We start from the raw sequence: 11,414 nt of genomic DNA, 5'->3' as shown, positions 1-11,414 counted from the left end.
CCTCCATTCACTCCACCTCCACATCCCCTCACCTACCTTACCTCCTAACCTCTACTCCAACCGTCACACCTCTACCTCTTCTCCCACCTCCACTCCACCTCCCACCTCCCCTCTATCCACCTCCACCTCCACCTCCCTCCCACCTCTACTCTACCTCTAACCTCTCACCTCCACCTCCACCCCCACCTCCACCCCTCCACCCTCCACCTCCCAGCCTCCTCCATCTCTACCCTCCACCTCCACCTCCACCTCCACCTCTACCTCCACCTCCACCATCCACCTCCACCTCCTACCATCCACTCACCTCACCCCACCTCCACTCTACACCGCCACCTGTACCGCTCATACACTGCTCAACATCGCACCTCCACACGCTCCACTCCCACCTCCACCCTCACTCAGACCCCCCCCCATCCTCCACCTCTGCACATGGCCACTCCCTCTTCTACCTTCTACGACCACTATCTACCTTCTCAGCCATCACACCGCAACTCACCACCGCTACACAGGTACCTCCGATCCTGCTATCCTCTACCTACTACAATTCATAGTGCTACTTCTGACCTCCTTCCACACCTCCACACCCTCACCCTCACCTCCCCGCTCCCACCTCACCTCTCCGTGACACACTCTATCGTCTACTCTACCTACTCATACGTCCACCTCACCTCCACACTCACACCTCGTTACTCTGACCCTTTCAACTACTCATCATCTACCTCCCATCCACCTCCACCCCCACCCCACCTCCCACGCTCCACCTCCACCTCCACCTCCACTTCCCTCACCCTCCACCTCCTCTCCACCTCTACCTCTATCCTCTTCCACATCTCCTTCACTCTACCTCTACCTCACCTCCACCTCCACCTCTCCACCTCCCACCTCACCTCTACATCTACATCTACCCTCCACCCCCACCCCACCCCACCTCCACCTCCACCTCCACCTCACACCTCCACCTCTACTCTACCTCTACCTCTACTCCACTCTACCTCTACCTCTACCTCTAACCTCCACCTCCACTCCACTCCACCTCTACACCTCCACCTCCACCTCCACTCCACTCCACCTCCACCTCCCACCATCCACCCTCTACCTCCTACCTCCACCTCCACCTCCACTCCACCTCCACCCTCCACCTCCACCTCTACCTCTACCTCTACCCTCACCTCTACCTCTACTCTCTACATCCACCTCTAATTCTCAGCTCAGTAACATGGACCTGACAGCAGGACTACTGGTCACCTCTACCTCAGCTCAGTACATGGACCCTGACAGCAGGACTCCTGGTCACTCTACCTCAGCTCAGTACATGGCCCTGACAGCAGGACTACACTGGTCACCCTCTACCTCAGCTCAGTACATGGACCCTGACAGCAGGACTACTGGTCACCTCTATCTCAGCTCAGTACATGGACCCTGACAGCAGGACTCCTGTCTCCCAGGTTGGGTGTCTGGTTCAGCCAAGTGTGACCACCATTGTTATGATATTATAAATAGACTTTATAAACTGTGTACAATATCTACCCTTTATTTGAGCTGTTCCTCACACTTTCCCTCACTCATAACACTTTCCCTCCCTCATACACTTTCCTCACTCATACACTTTCCCTCACTCATACACTTTCCTCACTCATAACACTTCCCCACTCATACACTTTCCCTCAACTCATAACACTTTCCCTCACTCATACATACACTTTCCCTCACTCTAACTTTCCCTCACTCATCAACTTTCCCTCACTCATAAAACTTTCCCTATACATACGGGGCATACAGCACCGTATCTGACCTTGCAACAGAGGGAAAGAAAGCTGGCACCTTATTCACTGTTGGCCCTGATCCAAAGTAGTGCCACGATATAGGAAATAGGTTTCAATTTGGGATATAACAACTGTTTTATACATAGTCCAAAATGCATTATTCATTGCTAAACATAATTAATCATTTGTTGTCGTTTCATTACGCTGCCTCCCTTCTTAAAATAAAAATAATCGTCTAGACTGAAATTAAGATATATAGTGCATTTTTACAATCTCATTAAGTATTTCTGCCATGAAGTAAGTGTCAGCTTCATCACACTGGTTTTCTCCATTATGTTCTCTCATGAGTTTGCTGCTGATGTGAAAGTCCATTTGCTATTCACATTAATCTGATATTACAGACACGTCAGAGCATGCAAACTGGAAGCTACCCACCATTCCTCTGGGCTGCGTCTCAAATGGTACCCTATTCCCTATAGTGGACTCCTTTTGACCAGGTCCAATAAGGAAACTCATAGGGCTCTCGAAGGTGCCATTTGGGACACAGGCCTGGTTGTATTTCCAGCAGCCAACTAGCTTAGTATCAGCCTATTAGACATGTTGGTAACCTCTGTATGAAACACACCACACACACAGGGTAGGAAGACAAATCTGACCTTCAACAGAGCACTACATCTAGATTATCATGTTCCCCACCAGTAGCCCAACACAGCAGCCATGTAGCCCAACACAGCATCCATGTAACCAAACAGCATCCATGTAACCAACACAGCATCCATGAAACCCAACACAGCCATATAGGGCGGAGTCATGTAGCATAGCAAGTCATGTAGCATAGCAGAGTCATGTAGCACAGCAGAGTCCTGTAGCAGCAGAGTCGTGTAGCTAGCAGAGTCATGTAGCACAGCAGAGTCGTGTAGCATAGCAGAGTCATGTAGCATAGCAGAGTCATGTAGCATAGCAGAGTCGTGTAGCACAGCAGAGTCGTGTAGCAGCCAGCAAGTCATGTAGCATAGCAGAGTCATGTAGCATAGCAAGTATGTAGCACATGAGCAGCCATGTAGCATAGCGAGTCTGTAGCATAGCAGAGTCGTTTAGCATAGCAGAGCCATGTAGCACAGCAGAGTCATGTAGCATAGCAGAGTCATGTAGCAGAGTCATGTAGCATAGCAGAGTCATGTAGCAGAGTCATGTAGCATAGCAGAGTAATGTAGCATAGCAGAGTCATGTTTAGCACAGCAGAGTCATGTAGTAAATTAGCGAGTCAATGTACATAGCAGAGTCATGTAGCACAGAAGAGTCATGTAGCAAGTAGAGGTCGTTGTAGCATAGCAAGTCAGTGCATAGAGGTCATGTAGCATGCAGAGTCGGTAGCAGCAGGTCATATAGCATAGCAGAGTCATGTAGCATAGCAGAGCATGTCATAGCAGAGTCATGTAGATAGCAGAGTCATGTAGCATAGCAGAGCTATAAAGTTAGCATGGAGCGAGGGTGAACAGACAGGCAGGAAGTAGGACTCAGACAGACGTGTGTGTAGGTGTACGTGTGTGAGCGCGTGCGTGTGTGTGTATGTAAATGAGAGAGAGGAAGAGTTAGGGGGTGAGAGAGGAGAGAGAGAGAGAGAGAGAGAGAGAGAGAGAGAGAGAGAGGAGAAGAGGAGAAGAGAGAGAGAAGAGAGAGAGAGAGAGAGAGAGAGAGAGACGAGAGAGAGAGAGAGAGAGAGAGGAGAAGGAGAGAGAGAGGAGAGAGAGAGAGAGAAGAGAGAGAGAGAGAGAGAGAGAGAGAGTACACGTGGTAGAGGTAAGGGTTGGGAGAGGGACATGGTGGTAGATGTTGGAGGTGGGAAGAGGGACAAGATGTGGTGGTAGAGGTAGGGGGTGGGAGAGGGACATGGTGGTAGAGGTAGGGAGAGGGAGATGGAGAGGGACAAGACATGGTGGTAGATGTATGGGGTGGTAGAGGGACATGGTGGTAGAGGTAGGGAGAGGGAGAGGGACACGATATGGTGGTATGGGGCCTGGCAGGGTAGAGATGAGCAGGTGAGCCGGGCAAACTGACTCATCAGATGACAGAGTGAGATGGCAGTCTCTTACCTGCTCACGCTGTTTATTTTATTAATCCCAGGCTGTGCTACCAATATGATTGTTTGTGTTGAGGGGGTGGTAGTTTGTGTGTGTGTGTGCAGCCGTGCGTGTGTGCGCCTTCACGTTTGTGCTTGAGGGAAATATAGAGAAAGAGAGAAATAGAGAGAGAGGGTGAGAGAGAAAACATTTGCCTTTAGTAGTTTAGTCTAATTTGTGCTCATAACACCGATACAATTAGTCTCTATGAAGCTCAGCGTCCCTGAAAGGGAATGAAATCGCCTTAATTCAAACATAACTTGTATCTATTGATTTTCTCATTTTCCATTTCCATTGGATAACTGTTTCTGTATTCAATCGGTACTCTCGGCTTTATCTCTTTTGAATCATAGTGTACCATATGAATCATAGTGTACCATATGAATCATAGTGTACCATATGAATCATAGTGTACCATACGAATCAGAGTGTACCATATGAATCATAGTGTACCATATGAATCATAGTGTACCATATGAATCATAGTGTACCATATGTGTCCACATCCCAAATGCCTCCCTATTAGCTACACAGGACACTACCTTTGACCAAAGCCTTATTCGTCGTTTTTATCACGTCCATGTTCCCTGACTGTCTTGCTTTCATTTCCATGTTCCCTGACTGTCTATCTCCCTGACGTCTAGCTGTCATGTCCATGTTCCCTGACTGTCTATCTCCCTGACGTCTAGCTGTCATGTCCATGTTCCCTGACTGTCTATCTCCCTGACTGTCTTGCTTTCATGTCCATGTTCCCTGACTGTCTATCTCCCTGACTGTCTAGCTTTCATGTCCATGTTCCCTGACTGTCTATCCCCCTGACTGTCTATCTTTCATTCCCATGTTCCCTGACTGTCTATCCCCCTGACTGTCTATCTTTCATTCCCATGTTCCCTGACTGTCTAGCTTTCATGTCCATGTTCCCTGACTGTCCAGCTTTCATTTCGGTGATTATAAGCGAGCTGGACACAATCAAGAAACTGTATGAATGTTAGATCCATTATAATTTCAACACATTGTTTGTTTGATTTCAGTCATTTCAAAGCATATTCACTTAATTTCCCAATGCTTATTATATATTTTTCAACTTTAAACCCAAACCACCCACGGGCCTCATTGGACCCCCTGTTTGACTTACCTGGTCTAGATAATTGTTTCATTCCAGGTCTAGTAGTAGTAGTTTAGCTTCCTGACAACGATGTAGATGACTGGTTATAGACTACAGTACACGCGTACCTGCCTTATTCCAGTCCAGTTCAGGTATTTAGGCTTCCGAGTGGTACAGCGGTCTAAGGCACTGCACCTCAGTGCTAGAGGTGTCACTACAGCCACTGGTTCGATCCCGGACTGTATCACAACCGGCCGTGATCGGGAGTCCCATAGGGCGGCGCACAATTGGCCGAAGTGTCTGGGTTAGGGAAGGGTTTAACCGGCGTAGGCCATCATTGTAAAATTATAATTTGTTCTTAACTGACTTGGCTAAATTAAATTAATTAAGTTAAATTAAATGTCTACTTTCCAAACATTTATATATTTATTTCCACTAAAACATTTATGTGAAAGAAGACGCGAGACAAAGCGCAGGGTGAATGATAAAAGCCATTTCAGATGAGGCCCGGGCAGATTTATGATATCGTTTCCATTCGGAGAGTTCCCGAAGGACAACCTTTCATCTAATAACGCTGGCCCTCATCTTGTAAACCTTGCAGGGAAAAGAGGCTAGCCATGTCAATCTCATACGCAGCAGCAGCAGCAGCACACACACAGGCTGCGTCACAAATAGCACCATATTCCCTATATTATGATGTACTTTTCGACCAGAGCCCTATGGAGATGAGTCTAACATAACCAATACGATACGGTTCCTTCTCTTCTCTTCAAATGAAATGTTATTGGTCACATACACATATTTAGCAGATGTTATTGGTCACATACACATATTTATCAGATGTTATTGGTCACATATTTAACAGATGTTATTGGTCACATACACATATTTATCAGATGTTATTGGTCACATACACATATTTAACAGATGTTATTGGTCACATATTTATCAGATGTTATTGGTCACATACACATATTTATCAGATGTTATTGGTCACATACACATATTTAACAGATGTTATTGGTCTCATACACATATTCGTCTTTAGTTAGATTGTTATTGGTCACATACACATATTTATCAGATGTTATTGGTCACATACACTTTTAACAGATGTTATTGGTCACATACACATATTTATCAGATGTTATTGGCAATCATAACATATTTAACAGATGTTATTGGTCACATTTATCAGATGTTATTGGTCACATACACATATTTAACAGATGTTTTGGTCATACACATATTTAAAGATGTTTTGGTCCATATTTAACATGTTATTGGTCACATACACATAATTTAACAGATGTTATTGGTCACTATACACATATTTAACAGATGTTATGGTCAATATTTAACAGATGTTATTGGTCACATACACATATTTATCAGATGTTATTGGTCCACATACACACTATTTAACAGATGTTATTGGTCACTTATATTTAACCAGATGTTATTGGTCACATACACATATTTATACAGATGTTATTGGTCACATACACATTTTACGACATGTTTGGTCACATCACATATTTATAGATGTTATTGGTGCCATACACATATTTACAGATGTTATGGTCCATACACATATTTAACAGATGTTATTTCGTCATAACATATTTAACAGATGTTATTGGCATATCATTTATCAGATGTTATTGTCCATACACATATTTAGTAAGATGTTAATTGGTCCATACACATTATTAATCAGATGTTATGGTCCATACACATATTTATAGATGTTATTGGTCATACACATATTTAAATAAGATGTTATTGGTCCATACACATAAATTCATCAAATCAAATGTCTATCTCGAGTCCATACACATATTAACAGATGTTATTGGTCATACACATATTTAACAGATGTTATTGGTCATACACATATTTAACAGATTGTTATTGGTCCATACCCATATTGTAGAGATGTTATTTCGTCAATACACATATTTAACAGATGTTATTGGTCCATCACACATATTTATCAGAGTTATTGGTCACATACACATATTTAACAGATGTTATTGGTCCATACACATATTTATCAGACTGTTATTGGTCCTACACAATATTTATCAGACATGTTATTGGTACCATCACATATTTAACAGATGTTATTGCGGGTTTAGCTAAATGCTTGTGTTCCTAGCTCCAACAGTGCAGTAGTATCTAACAATTCACAACAATACACAATCTAAAAGTTAAATAATGGAATTAAGAAATATATAAATATAGGACGAGCAATGTCAGAGGGCATTGACTAAAATACAGTAGAATAGAATACAGTACAGTTGAAGTCGGAGGTTATCATACACCTTAGCTAAATACATTTAAACTCAGTTTTTCACAATTCCTGACTTTTAATCCCAGTAAAAATCCCTGTCTTTGGTCAGTCAGGATCACCACTTTATTTATAAGAATGTGAAATGTTAGAATAATAGTAGAGAGAATGATTTATTTCAGCTTTTATTATTTCATCACATTCCCAGTGGTCAGACTTTTACATACACTCAATTAGTATTTGGTAGCATTTCCTTTAAATTGTTTAACTTGGTTCAAACGTTTCGAGTAGCCTTCCACAAGCTTCCCACAATCAGTTGGGTGACTTTTGGCCCATTCCTCCTGACAGAGAAGGTGTAACTGAGTCAGGTTTGTAGGCCTCCTTGCACGCAGCAGTTTTTCAGTTCTGCCCAACATTTTCTATAGGATTGAGGTCAGGGCTTTGTGATGGCCACTCCAATACCTTGACTTTGTTGTCTTTAAGCCATTTTGCCACAACTTTGGAAGTATGCTTGGGGTCATTGTCCATTTGGAAAGCCCATTTGCAACCAAGCTTTAACTTCCTGACTGATGTCTTGAGATGTTGCTTCAATATAACCACATAATTTTCCTACCTCAGTGCCATCTATTTTGTGAAGTGCACCAGTCCCTCCTGCAGCAAAGCACCCCCACAAACAATGCTGCCACCGTGCTTCACGGTTGGGATGGTGTTCTTCGGCTTGCAAGCCTCCCCTTTTTCCTCCAAACATAACGATGGTCATTAGGGCCAAACAGTTCTATTTTTGTTTCATCAGCCCAGAGGATATTTCTCCAAAAAGTACAATCTTTGTCCCCATGTGCAGTTGCAAACCGTAGTCAGGCTTTTTTATGGCGGTTTTGGGAGCAGTGGCTTCTTCCTTGCTGAGCGGCCTTTCAGGTTATGCCGATATAGGACTCGTTTTACTGTGGATATCGGTAATTTTGTACCTGTTTCCTCCAGCATCTTCACAAGGTCCTTTGCTGTTGTTCTGGGATTGATTTGCACTTTTCGCACCAAAGTACATTCATCTCTAGGAGACAGAACGCGTCTCCTTCCTGAGCGGTATGACGGCTGCGTGGTCCCATGGTGTTTATACTTGCATGCTATTGTTTGTACAGATGAACGTGGTACCTTCAGTCATTTGGAAATTGCTCCCAAGGATGAACCAGACGTGTGGAGGTCTACAGTTTATTTCTGAGGTCTTGGCTGATTTATTTAAATTTTCCTATGATGTCAAGCAAAGAGGCACTGAGTTTGAAGGTAGGCCTTGAAATACATCCACAGCTATTCCTCCACATGACTCAAATTATGTCAATTGGCCTTTCCGAAGCTTCTAAAGCCATGACATAATTTTCTGGAATTTTCCAAGCTGTTTAAAGGCACAGTCAGCTTAGTATATGTAAAGTTCTGACCCACTGGAATTGTGATATAGTGAATTATGAGTGAAATAATCTGTAAACAATTGTTGGAAAAATTACTTGTGTCATGCACAAAGTAATGTCCTAACCGACTTTCCAAAACTATAGTCTGACACAAGAAATGTGTGGAGTGGTTGAAAAACGAGTTTTAATGACTCCAACCTAAGTCTATGTAAACTTCCGACTACAACTGTATATAGGGCAGCAGCCTCTAAGGTGTCGAATTTGAGTAACCGGGTGGTATCCGGCTAGTGATGGCTAATTATTAACTGTCTAATGGCCTTGAGATAGAAGCTCTTTTTCAGTCTCACGGTCCCAGCTTCGATACACCTTTACTGACCTCGCCTTCTGGATGATAGCGGAGTGAACAGGCCGTGGCTCGGGTGGTTGTTATCCTTGACGATCTTTTTGGCCTTCCTGTGACATCAGGTGCTGTAGGTGTCCTGCAGATCAGGCAGTGTGCCCCCGAGGATGCGTTGGTCAGATCGCACCTCCCTCTGGAGAGCCCTGCGGTTGCGTGCGGTGCAATTACCATACCAGGCGGTGATACAGCCCGACATGATGCTGTCAATTGTGCATCTGTAAAAGTTTGTGAGGGTTTTAGGTGACAAGCCAAATTTCCTCAGCCTCCTGAGGTTGAAGAGGCGCTGTTGCTCCTTCTTCACCACACTGTCTGTGTGAGTGGACCGTTCCAGTTTGTCAGTGAAGTGTACGCCGAGGAACTTGAAGCTTTCCACCTTCTCGACTGCAGCCCAGTGAATGTGGATAGGGGCGTGCTCCCTCTGCTATTCTCCTGAAGTCCACGATCAGCTCCTTCATTTTGTTGACGTAGAGAGAGAGGTTACTTTCCTGGCACGGCTCCGCCAAGGCCCTCACCTCCTCCCTGTAGGCTGTCTCATCATTGTTGGTAATCAGGCCTACCTCTGTTGTGTCGTCTGCAAACTTGATGATTGAGTTGGATGCGTGTGTGGCCAAACAGTCATGATTGAACAGGGAGTACAGGAGGGGGCTGAGCACACAACCTTGTGAGGCCCCAGTGTTGAGGATCAGCAAAATCGAGATGTTGTTTCCTACCTTCACCACCTGGGGGCGGCCTGTCAGAAAGTCCAGGACCCAGTTGCACCGGGCGGGGTTCAGACCCAGGCCCGAGCTTAATGATGAGCTTGGAGGGTACTATGGGTTCGACGGCTGAGCTATAGTCAATGAACAGCATTCTGACGTAGGTATTCCTCTTGTCCAGATGGGATAGGGCAGTGTGCAGATTGATGGCAATTGCATCGTCTGTTGCTCTATTGGGGCGGCATGCAAAGTGAGTCTAGGGTGACAGGTAAGGTGGAGGTGATATGATCCTTGGCTAGCCTCTCAAAGCACTTCATGATGACAGAATTGAGTGCTACGGGTTGGTAGTCATTTAGTTCAGTTACCTTTGCTTTTTTTTGGGTACAGGAACAATGATGGCCATCTTGAAGTACGTGGGGAAAGAAGACTAGTATAGGTAGAGATTGAATATATCCCATGCTCTAAGTACATCTGGGCCAACAGTCTTGCGAAGGTTAACACGCTTAAATGTCTTACGTCGGCCACGGAGAAGGAGAGCCCACAGTCCTTGGTAGCAGGCAGCGTCGGTGGCACTGTGTTATCCTCAAAGCGGACGAAGAAGGTGTTTAGCTTGTCCGGAAGCAAGACGTCAGTGTCCGCGATGTGGCTGGTTTTCCTTTTATAGTCCATGATTGTCTTTAGACCCTGCCACATACATCTCGTATTTGAGCCATTGAATTGCGACTCCACTTTGTCTCTGTACTGACGTTTTGTCTGTTTGATTGCCTTACGGAGGGAATAACTACACTGTGTGTGTGTGTGTGTGTGTTCACTAGAAACCTTCATTAGAAGGAAATGAATGTATAATAGCCTCTGATGTTTGAGCACATCATTAGTGAACCTATTAATTAGCTAATGTATTACATGCATGGAAGTAGACGTTAAAACTAGTAGGTCTAGAAGTATAGTAGAGTATACATGGAGGTGGATTGGTTGTCATTGCATTTTACTCTCTCGTGGGGCTAGGAGATGTTGGATGTCTGTAATCTTATTCATTATGATCTAAAAAGCCAGACTGATCCTAGATACAGATATGGATATGGATACGGGCCCAGATTTCCAGGCTTGATAAAGGAATAACTAAGTCATTGTGTGTGTCTCAAATGGCACCCTATTGTTAGGTGTTATTTTGACTTGGGAATACAGATGTAGGATCTTAATTTGATCAGTCTTTTGTTGCTGAGAAGTTTCCTGCATGGCAGGAAGCGCACACTTGTAGTGTATTTTAATTTTGAAATGGCTTCTAGAGTTTGTAACTTTCACGTAGAAATTTCAGACTTGATTTGTCCTGACGTAAAACTTAGCAACCCCTACAAAAATGTAAAAATGTCCTATTGCTGCAGGATCATTTTCCTGCTGTAGTGAACTGGCTCAAATTAAGATCCTACATCTGTAGGGTATAGGGTTCCATTTGGGACTCAGTCATAACTTCTAGATTAAATACAAATATTGTCTGTGTTTGTCAGGGCTTTCTGAGTCGGTAATCTAGCCCCATTACTCTGCTGCCAACAGGGACTGAACTCTGGGCCTCAGATTAAACTGTGGTTTATCAAATATACTATCGCTTTGCCCTTGGCCTTGCTCGTCTCTGTCCAGTTC

This window comes from Salvelinus sp. IW2-2015, unplaced genomic scaffold, assembly GCF_002910315.2.
Source record: "Salvelinus sp. IW2-2015 unplaced genomic scaffold, ASM291031v2 Un_scaffold1469, whole genome shotgun sequence".
Taxonomy (NCBI): Eukaryota; Metazoa; Chordata; class Actinopteri; order Salmoniformes; family Salmonidae; genus Salvelinus; species Salvelinus sp. IW2-2015.
The sequence above is the reverse complement of the archived record's forward strand: the minus strand, read 5'-3'. Positions refer to the sequence as shown.